The 11,818-nt window shown below is 42.3% G+C and overlaps 1 long non-coding RNA gene across 1 annotated transcript; it reads right to left on the bottom strand.

The window, feature by feature from the left end:
• Positions 1-2,075: 2,075 nt before the first annotated feature.
• On the bottom strand, positions 2,076-8,793 carry LOC135907297 (uncharacterized). The gene is made up of 4 exons (XR_010565959.2): positions 8,561-8,793; positions 6,180-6,262; positions 5,342-5,564; positions 2,076-2,167 (listed from the first exon to the last, which is right to left on the bottom strand). It is a non-coding gene; the product is annotated as an uncharacterized lncRNA (long non-coding RNA).
• Between the last annotated feature and the right edge of the window lie 3,025 nt (positions 8,794-11,818).

Here is an 11,818-nt window from a genome sequence, read left to right as displayed (position 1 = left end):
ATAGAAGAAAGCATTTCTAAAAATGTATAACATTTATTAGAGATGGCAACATCATCACTTACATGCAGAGGTCATAAATGTATGTAGGGTGTCCCAATGAACTATCATTTACCAAGATTAAAAAAAAAGAGCAATGCGATACTCGAACGAACTGTAGTACAAATTGTTTACTGTTCAGTGGAGTAGATGCCAGTAATTTTTTCATTACATGAGGTTTAATTAGGTCATTGTAATTATTATCTAACTTGAGATGTACAATCTTAATTATCAAAGTGTCAATGAGGCATTTGCAGGCACAGCCATGGGACATCTAACTGCTGTATTTTAAGCGACGTACCAGTTTTTAACAATTGATTAATGAACCCTGCCAAATACGGAGTATACGCCGTGACTGCGCTCCCAACCACATCACAAAGCAGCGCCTATGAGCATGCTCCCTCTGAGTTAGCCATGACAAAATCAACGAAATAAAGAAAAACATCGTGATCGAGCTAGTGCCTTATACCTGCCGCACCCCAGCCGAATTAACGCGTCGCGTTTGGTGTTAGTTGTAAAAAAGCTGTGACAGCTGTTGTACGTATGTTTCTTTTTTTGCCACAAAACCTATCACTCCAAAAGCAAATTGACAAGGTCAGTGCAAATGTTTAAAGGTGCGTTTTGTTTCCTCCCAGTCGCCATTTCATACTCTATTGAGCAAGAAGAAAACAAGATGCTTGCCTGCGGAGAGGCACATGGCAACAAGAGGAAGGCCGCAAAAATATATCAGCCGTGAAACTGTGGCGGTAGGCGAAACACATCGACTATTATCAGACATTATGAAACCCTGAGACAAACCGGCAGCTTCAAAAACAGCGGCGGAGGATTCCATCTCACCTAGGCATGGATGATACACCATTTATGGCCTCAAGCGCTCATGTTAGCGTGCAGGACGTGGCCACCCAGGCACCAATTTCCATGTCGTCAGTTCGGAGCGTTGTAAATAACTCAGCCTTTAACCCGTTCCACCTTAAGCGGCACCAATGCTTGGAAGATAGGGACTTGTGGAATTGCTTACATTTTTGAAATTAGGTCCTCACAAAAAGCCGATGAGTCGTCGGAATTTCTGAGCAACATCATGTGCACAGATGTAGCCAATTTTCGCAGAAACGGCCAGGTACGTAGGCATAATGCACACTATCCATGTAACTACAATACACATTGGGTAAAGCGCATGCTGCACAGTACCAGTGGGTGTTTAATTTGCAGTGCGGAAATAACGCCGGTGCTATAATCGGTCTCATCTTCTTCGATCACACACTGACTGGATAGGGTTTCGTGGACGAAATACTTCAAGGAGTAGTCGATGAGTTTCTCAGAGAAGTCTAACTGTCACGCCTTCCACTTGTGTGGCATCAGCAAGATCGGGCACCCGCACACAGCACAATCTGAGCATAAAACTAGCTGTATATATGCGACTTCCATGTGCAATAGATTGCAAGGCAGGGACCTTTAAATTGGCCAACTAGGTCTCCTTACCTCTCTCCATTCGATTGCTTTCTTTGGCGTTATGTGAAAGATTCCGTTTACGTGATCAAGACGGACGTAAGATTACGTCAAGGCAAGGATAACGGATGCCTGCCGTAGAATTCCAGCGTCGGTCATCAAGTAAGCCACTGAAGATGCGATAAACCCTTACAAAAAATGTTGTTGGGAATCCATTGATTTTCCATCGATATCTTATTGTACCATCAACAGAAAAATTGTGGAAATTCCATTGGCATTTGATGGGGGATTTGTTGAGAGATTATGGAAAAGTGGCCACCGTGAATCCATTGTATTTCCATTGGAGTATTATGGTGGTGTATTTCCATGGGGTCTCCATGGTATTTTTATTGTGTTGTTTTTTAATGGGATCTTCATTGGATTTTCATTGTACTATTTTTCCACTGGGTTGTCATTGTATTGCGCAGCATCTTCATAATGTTGTCATTGCATTCAGTCCTCAATGCAATGACTTCATGTAAGATAATGCTTACTGAGGCTGAATATGAGGTGCAGCCAGCAGTAACAAATAAGAAGGCATATGAAAAGGTATGGTCTTACTTCATTTTATTTATCAAGAAAGAAGTAAGGATAGGCTCTTCTTGATGTACGGAACACTGGCTCCCGGAAACTGAGCAGGTGTATCCTGAAAACATATGAGTAAATGAAACAATGTGCAGCTTTAGCAAATTAAATTAGCAGGCAATAGTGATTATTTAAACCACAAAACTAAGAAATAAATATCTACTAGAAGCTTTCATGTTTAATCCATGTACTACTGATGTTCTGCATAAGGAGCTATAATAACAGTATAAGGAGTCATGGTAAATGTGGCAAGAGCTTTGTACAAGCTGCTAGACAAAAAGTATACAAGTGAGCTTCTATGCAGATTAAACTAGTTTCATGCTCGAATTATCTGCCCAAAAAAATCCTGTAATATTTTCGTTTTATCCTTGATTAAGTGTTATTACAAATAGCATTATGCTTTAAATTATCTGATGGTCACTATGGCAATGCAAAGCTTGAACATAGCAAGTGAAAACATTGCATATGGAATTTACTACTTCCTGTCACCCTTTAATTGATTTAAGAGAAAACATTCATTTTTAAAGTAGGTGCAGCCTGCTGCTTACACATGACAGCAGTGGTGGTCAGACATGCAGCAAATGAACTAAATCAGCTCCATGCTCAACGTGACTGTCACACGAATGTGATGGGGCTCTTCCTCTCTGTGCATTCACTAAGTTCCTGCTAGAGTGACCCTTTCATGCAACATATATATTTGACACTTTATAATAACAATAAGCGCTAAGTTAACCCAAGAAGTCTTGAAAAATAGTGCAGGTTTTTCTTAGTAAAGAAACAAAGCTATAAGATAGCCAGCACATAGCAAATTGCCGAGCATATATTAAAATGTGCCATCAGAAATAGCTGGTGCAGAAGTCGACCTAGGAATACATGTGTGCTATCTGGCCAGCTATGATCTTGAAGCAGCACACTTACATCTGACACGTACGCTTAGAAAGGGCATACACAGGCGCCAGACTGCAAGTACTGCTTTATTGCTCAAAGACCCATCTTTTATAGTGTCTCTTGTGAAGCGTACATGCCCTGATGGCAGTGAGGTGTGACAAGAGCCAGGATAAAATGCACAAAAAACACAAATAAAGATGAAATTTTTGGATTTCCACTAGGAATAACCAAAGTCCAAGATAGCAGCATGCTTCTTCTGAGAATGATACTGAGGGGCAACTGATACACCTATCTTTCCATTTGTCAATTTCTATTGCTTCAAGAATTTCCCGTTTGCTGTTTGTGTTCTCTGCGCACAACTTCCGTATCTTTCAGTATGGATTTGCAGCCACAATCCTTGCAATGAAACGCTCAGTGATCTGAATCTTTAGCCATGTAGTGATAATTGTGCTCAGTTAGCCTCGCACTCAAGGACCTGCCCGTCTGCCCAATGTATACCTTGTTACAGGACAGAGGGAGCTTATAAACCACTCTCTCTGAACAATTCACACAGGGCTTTCAGTGGTTGATTGCACAGGCACTTGTTCCTTTTTTCGCGCATTCCCCTTTTTGCACAGGCTCGACAATCACAGAGGTGCGCAAAACACCACATCAATGCCAGCCCTGTGACCTATATTTAGCAGATTTGGGAAATTGTGAGTACATAAGGCATGACCTGCTTGTAATGCCCTGTGACTGTGCGTGGATCCGCTCGCCTTTTCTGTCTTCTTATGTAAGCATTCTGCAACTGATCAAGAGCTTTTGTTAAGCTTGCTTCACATTTGTGATGGCATGTTTTTTGCAGTGTGTTAAGAAAGCAAGAGTGGACAGTCACCCTTTTCACAAGCTTTGAATGGGCCGAGTGGTAGGGAAGGACAGCTTTGTTGCTCCTTGGCTCATAAGACCAACAGATTTGATCAGAGGATACATATGCACCAAGGTCTAAAAACCTAATAAAACCGCTGATAGGTAGCTTATGTGTTAGTAACAATGACGTGAGGCATTTATAAAACACTGCATTGGTGTGTATGTTGGTATTATGAACCAAGGAGCAACAAATCTGTCCTTCCCTACCAATCGGCACATTCAAAGCTTGTGAAGAGGGCGATTGTCCGCTCTTGCTTTCTTAACGCACTGCAAAAATCATGCCATCACAAATCATCCATCATGCCATCACAAATCATGCCATCACAAACAAGGTAACCCGCCTCAGGAGCCCTAGGTATCCATCGAAGCTCTTGATACGTTTCAGGTTACTAAACACAAAAGAGTGAGCGGATCCACTGCAGTCACAAGGACTGTCAAGACAACGCAGTCATACCTTATGTACACACAATTTCCCACAATCTGCAAAAGATAGGTCAAAGGGCAGGCGTTGATGTAGTGTTTACCACACCTGTGCAGTTGTCGATCCTGTGCAAAAAGGTGAATGGCACAAAAAAAAGAACAAGTCCCTGTGCAATCAACCATTGAAAGCCCTATGTCACTTGTGCAGACGGAGTGGTTTATAGGATCCTTCTGTCCTGTAACAAGGCATACACTGGGCAGACATGCAGGTGCTTGAATATACAAGGCTAAATGAGCACATTTATCCCTGCACGGCTAAAGATACAAGTCATTTAGCCTATCATTGCAAGGATTGGGGCTGCAAACCTGTCCTGAAAGATACGGAAGTTTTGCGCAGGGAACATAACAAACTAAGCAACAGAAACTGACAAATGGAAATATAGGTCTATCGGTTGCACCTTGGTATCATTCTCTGAAAAAGCGTGCCGCTATTTATACTTTCATTATTCAGGGTGGGAATCCAAAAATGTCACCTCTATTTGTGTTTTTTTTGTGTTTTACTCTCGCTCTTGTCACACCTCACTGCCATCAGAGCACGTGTGCTTCTCAAGTGGCACTACAAAAGACGGGTCGTCTTTAAGCAATATTGTAAAATGTGCAGTCCAGCGCCTGTGTATGTCCTTTCTATGTGTACGCGTATGTGTCAGATGTAAGTGTGCTGCTTCAATATCATGGCTCACCAACTAGCCCATCAGTATCTTTTAAGCAGCTGTGATCAATCTATAGCTCAACCAATCATTTCTTTTATCAGGCCTCTAAAATTTGTGCATAACTTTGTGGCCATAATGTAAATAATGAAAGAAGGGAACTATTTGTTTATCTACACCAAATATTAGGAACACTTACTATACTTTATCCAGTTGCTAACAGTACAGTTTGTACAAATAGCCTTTCTTCAACTTATATGCATGTTCTGATTTCATTATTTAAGACTACATGACTATTAAAATAGCGTACACACCTATCGGTCTCCACGCATACAGTGTTGAGGGCCTCCTCTTGAACCGTCTCGCCACGTAGGCAGCTCTTCCCCCAAGCAGCGGCTTGCTGTGGAGCCCACCATCAGCAAAGACGTGGTGCAAAAGTGCCCTGACGAATTTTCCACGGCGACTGGTACAGTCACAGGCCTGGCTCAGCTGATCGAGGATGTTCTTATCAATCAGCGTCCGGCCACCAATGTCAACCTGTACACAGAAAATTAAGCGATACTTTCAAAGCTCACTTTTGATCACACAGAGCATAAAGGTGAACAATTTATCATCAAAAGGACAAGCCATAAATGACAGCAGAAGAAAAACAAATGTCTTGCAGCACCGTTGCATGGTTTGCATTGCAGAGGCATTTCTTTGACAGTTGCTTGCAGTTACTGACACTGACTGCAGCACATGTGCACGTGTGCGAACAAATATAAGTTGTTCAGAGGTGGACTTAGTAGTTGCCGGCTGGTTGCCCACAGATACACAAGCTGTCGTCAGTGAGCGTGATCTCGTACACGATCATTGTTAATTATTGCTAAATAGCATACAGCACCAGCAACTTTCCTGCAACGGTTTGCTACCTGCCACCATGCTGCCCAGATATCAATTTTAGTCATAGTCACACATCGCAAAATCAACTGCAAATCTTTAAGTGATCCATACAGATCCCTTTCGCTATGTCAAGTGATTCCAGGGGCCAAAAGTTGGGAAACACTGATTTAATCTTGCTTTGTTCACGGAATCATTTCAAATGCACTATATTGCCAAAAAAGAAAGCAAAATAAAGAAGGGAGAACAACTGGCAGCACACAATAAGCGTACCTGTGTGCAAGCAATTACTGGTTCTTCTGGCTTGCTCTCGATGTTGAGGATTTTTCGTAACCTCTTCACTCTCTTGCCAGCTTCTGCATAATGAGAAAGCAATACAACCGCTGAATAAAAGTAATATGTACTTCAACCATTTCAGCGATAAAGCACCAAATGCTACTTCCTTATGCAGCAAAATATCTCGCACTTAATAATGAATTTTGCGACCCTTCGGTTTTTGTGCATCAGTCACTGAAGCGTGATTTGGCGAGCCTGGCATTTAACATGAGTCGGATGCATGACACTTCGTGATAGTCGAGTGAAGCCGAGAAGCCTTCCATTAAAGTGTTGCAGGTCTTCACACATGCTGCACAGATAGTTTTGAATTCAAGAATAGGCATGTTTATCCACAAAATTATTAAAAAAATTAATGGGTATTTCTTTCAAGCAGCAAAAGGGAACAAATCAGTATGATCAATACATCTAAGTTTTTTTAAATATGCTTCAGTATTCAATATTCCTCATAAATTCTAGTACGGACTGAGTACTACCAGACCCATACACTGCTGCAGTGTGCTTTTTTGTCCCGAGTCATGGAGTTCCATACATAAACTGGCTAGAGGGCCTCGACACCTATACTTCCATAAATATTACAGGGCGTGTACACAGGAACGTTTGATGTGGAAGGGCATGTTCAACTGGTTCTTGTTATGTTAGCACTGTTTATTCGGTGTGGCAAAGTACATTCGCACATGCAGGGAAGGGCCTTAAAGATCCTTTTTTATATTCACAGAAACCATTAAACAGATGGTGTAAGATTGTTGCCTGCTGTTGATGTGTCACGCAAGTTTGCACTAGTATCAGACACAATGTGCCCTGCACTCTTCTCCATATGCTGTGGATGCCACTATTTAAAGTATTTTATAAATGCAGTATTACATATCAGCTACACAGTGAAATGCCATCAATAACAAAAAATGTATATAAGTGCTTGATGCTTATGTAACCAAGTGTTTCTTGCTACCATGCAGCTACTGTGTTAGCAATGTACTTTATTTATGTGACTGAATGAATTAGTTGAATATTTTTATTGTTCACTGCATATGTTTTAGGTATACTGAAATATCAAGAACCGAATTCTTTTACCAACAGTTTTTCACAGGGCGGCTAAGAGAAAAACATTTCAAAAGAAAGTGTCTGATATTACATCTTTACGACAAGGCACTTTTCTGTGCGAACATAAAAGTAGGAATTTGGGTCAGTCCTCTGAAGGGATAAATAACCCAGATTTGGTCTAAAGGTTGCATCTTTTCTCTCGTATTCAGAGGCTTGCATGCTTTCATAACCTTTTTTCTTTCTTTTTTGCAAGAAGGCATATATTTATAGTAACGCCGGATTAACAAGTCTTAATACACTACAGGTTTGAGTAAAATCTTGTTCTTTAAGATATCCAGAGCACACAAATAATTTCACAGAAATAATTTTGCAACATAAAAAAGATACCCAGGGCTGAGAGAGAAACTGGTGGCGTCAATCACATGCGCTTTAGGCATTTTTTTTTTCTACTTTTTTACAACACGGTAGCATTCGATTCGCGAACGATCAACCAGCCTGTTTTATAGGACGATCCGCGTTTATTAGACATGACACGATATCGGCCACGACATTTCTGCATGATTAATTATTTGATGACAATACAAGGAAAAGACGGTCCGCCAATTCGATTTTCATATAAACGGCTGTGCATGGGTCCTGCTGCAACGGTAATACTTAAAACAGCGTCAAGCAAGTTAAACATTCAAATTCTGTGATTTTACTATCCAAAGCCACGATCTCACTACAAGGTACGCCGCAGTGTATAACTGAATTAAATTTGACCACAACCCCGATCTTCAACAAGCACCCATATCCAAGCACGAGCGTTTTTTGCATTTCGCCCCATCGAAATCCGGCTGCCGCAGCCGGAGTTGCACCTGCGGCCTCAAGGCCAGTGGTGCAACACAAAGCTACCGCAAAGGGTGGGGACGAGCAAGTGGTTTCGTGCATTTCAGTTCGCGATAAACTTGGCTACCGTGTAGTACAGACGAATAGGCCAGGCTGCTAAATACACAGCTCAAACAGACATGACCCCACCTTGGCGCTTGATGGACCGAATGAGCATGCAACACGCTACACATGCACCCGGGACCGGCCCGGCACGCAATGTTTTGAAACACCGACGCCGTGCACCACGCGTGAATCAGAAATACAGCTCGGAGTGGTTGACTCACACAGCACGAGCGCCACAGGCGCAAGTCTGCCCGACGTACACCCAGAGACAAAAAAAGCGCCCCGCGACTTCTACGACACCAGTCAGAACGTTGCCGATCAGTTATACAGACAAGAAACGTGCTTACCGTCGGGTCAGCCGGCGCTCCATTCTTCATGCACGCTTCCACGCAGGCCAGTCGGTGGCATACCTCCGCGTCAGCCAGTGGACGGACGGGCACATTCAGCTTTTCGTCTCCCAACGCTCTTGGCAAAAATGTCTCTTGTCGCGCAACAGCAGATCACAACGCACACGCATGCTTACAGCTCACGACGCACACAACGCGCACACGGTGACCACGCAAAAAAGCAAAATGGCGACGAAAACAAATGCCAAACAACCAAACACGCAAAAAAAGAAACAAATTTCAATGTTGCTTGTTAACTTTTGTACATTTCGCTAAGTTTGGTAAAAAACTTTCAAAAATATTTCGTTCGGGAAGAACTCCTATAATTTTTTTGCAAAGCTGTCAGTTATACACAAAGTGTAATAAAATAAATTATGTTGCTGCGCAAATCGCAATTATCTGCGTTGAAACAATGATTCAGTATCGATGGCAATGTTGAAGCATAGCCTCCGAGATTTCCTCCGTGACGACACATCGTCTCGATCTCGAAGGCAACAAATCCATCAAGTTGTCACGAAGCGAGTAGTCGAAAATGGTGGCGATTCACCACTGGTTTGGCTCATTCCCTAAGTGCTCGTTGTTGCAGCCGCGCGAATGCAGTGGCAAAGCTGTGCTGCTTAACCAATGCGCTGAAGGTTACCTTACGCGGCAACGATGGCGCGAGAAGAAGTGAACGGCATCAATCGACAAATGTTTTCTTCTGACGACGGGCAGGTCGCGCTTGCTGATGCGAACATGAGTCTGTATGAGTCGCGTCTCGGTCGCTATATATAGATGTAAAACCTGAATAAATCAAGCAGACTAAGGGACTATTTGTCTCCGCCCTGTTTCAAAGGTTTTTGGTGCCGATCATCATCATCATCATCAATGTAGTTGGTCGCGTGACCTCTGCCAATCGGCGTGTGGGCGCGCTTACACTGAATTTTGTTGCATATTTTGCCGTAATGTAATAGTGTAAATTTACGCGAGGTCGCCTTTTCGCAGGCTCTGTATTGTTGTGGTAGCTTGTGATGCCACGTAGTATAAATTTTGGTAAGGTCCAGTAGGATCCGTACATCGACGTACCGATAGGCTCGAAACAAAAGTTCAAGAACCGGTTACCTCTCAGCATTCTGGGTGCTTCTGCATGCATTGAAGAAGACATGAAGCTACGCCGACAACAAAGGCGCTCTTTGTCCAGCCAGTTTCGATTTCAAGGAGCCTGCCAAGGGGAACTAATTGTTCGCGAAGCTCCCACATGAAATCCACTATTCAAAATTTGATCATTGGGATAGGTAGTGTCGAGCACGGGCACCAAAGTACTCATTTGCTGTAGCCACCTATTGCTGATAATTAGAAAGTTAATTAGCGTAACTTTGTTAATTACGTACGTAAGTGCGGCAATTGCTCTGTATCTAGAGGCTGCCAATCTGTGCAGTCGTATGGTAAACATAACATTACCGTGATTTATATTTTGCAAGTTTAAAAATTTGGTGCAGCGAAAAAGAAAAAGTACCCTGTACATTGCCCAGTGGGATGAACCTCTTCTTTCCTTGGTAGTACAATGTTCAAGCTTTACACTGAATCACCTACACTCAATCTTTTTCAGGTCTTCCATTGCAGTTATAGCGCACATTGCAATATCCACAATGATTCAAATAAGTTGAACCTATCCGGAGATTGTGCATTTGGCGCTGCAGCGGCTCAATACAGCATTATTTTGCATTAATAACGCATTAGTGCATTATTTTGCAGTGGCCTTTATTCTGCACTTGAACGTACAACTGCCTATGCAACAATTTTTTTAATAATGATTGGTTGAAGCTCTGGCCAGCTTAATAACACCATTTCATGTTGTAGCCTAAACTAAGGAACCTAAACTTTTGTTTATTGTTTCGTGTAAATTGTATGTCGCCTGTTTAACTCGGTCCAGTTGTTGGCATTACACAATAGAAATTGAACAATATTTCATCAATAAAAAAATTATTGTGTAGTTGTCAATAAAAATTTTCTTGAACTATCATGGTGCTGGCTCAATGAATGTTGTAATTTTGTGGAGTTTCTATGGAATCAATGATAGTACAACAGATCAACAATGGAAATTCAACAACCATTTTTGTAAGGGAAGCGGACTCAGTATACTGCGTAGCTGTGGAAGGAGACAAATTCGAACACGCCCTCTAGGCAGCAGCTGGTGTTCAACGGGGATTATGAATTCATGGGTAATAAGGGCACACTGAAATCTGATCATTTTTTTGTTGTTCATTTGTGCAGGCACTCCGATTGCCTATTCGGCTCATTTAGAAATGGTATATTTGCTTTCTTGAACGAGTCGGTTTTGTCTTTTCTCTACACGTAGATCACTTCTCGGTCTGTTTCACCTTTATTTCTTTCCACGAAACTTTTTATAGCATGCATCCGCTTTCATGAAAAATAAAACCGCCACTTCAATTTGGCTTTGGGTACGAAGCAAGTTCTTGGCGTGAAATATGGCTGCGCGCGCACTCTTTCGATACGATGCGAGCGGAGTCGGGATTTTGAAACATTTCATGACTATGCCATTGCTTCTTGCATTTCGTGCGCAGTCAGAGCGGCGCTTCAGCCGCATTATTAATCAGCTTTTGTTGTCAATGTGAGAAGCAGGCCTTGAGAGACGGAGAATAGGCATGCCGTAGAAATAAAAGGAAGGAATAGCTGCGTAAGGCGAGACCTTCCGTACTATTATGAAGGTTATGCGCTCTCTCTTCGGGTTTGCGACAGGCAATGCATTTGCTTTCAGTCAGCTTATTTTAGGCCATTGCTTTATGATGCGGGTGGTCACATGGTATTTTTCATATTTCGTGAGGTCTCTTTGCCAGTCGGGGAAGATGTACGCAGGTAGTGCGGCACTGAAAACACCGCAGTAAAATGTCCTTTGGAGCACACACACACACACACACACACACACACACACACATATATATATATATATATATATATATATATATATATATATATATATATATATATATGCATGCGGTTCAGAAGGCTGGTCGGGCCCCAGCGCCCCCCCTCCCCCGCCCCTGGAATAATGAAAGCTTTCCGCCTATGCGGTAGATTCTGATACTTTCGTGGTATACCGACGCCAAAAACCTAGAACGAGTAATATGTACCTCCAGAAACTCAGAAATAACGCATTGTGTTCAGGAGGTGTCTCTGTGAGCCATTCTTGAAAGACACATGCACACAGGTATCGTGGTA

Source organism: Dermacentor albipictus, chromosome 4 (assembly GCF_038994185.2).
Source record: "Dermacentor albipictus isolate Rhodes 1998 colony chromosome 4, USDA_Dalb.pri_finalv2, whole genome shotgun sequence".
NCBI classification, from domain to species: domain Eukaryota; kingdom Metazoa; phylum Arthropoda; class Arachnida; order Ixodida; family Ixodidae; genus Dermacentor; species Dermacentor albipictus.
This window is presented reverse-complemented; position numbering and strand designations above follow the sequence as displayed.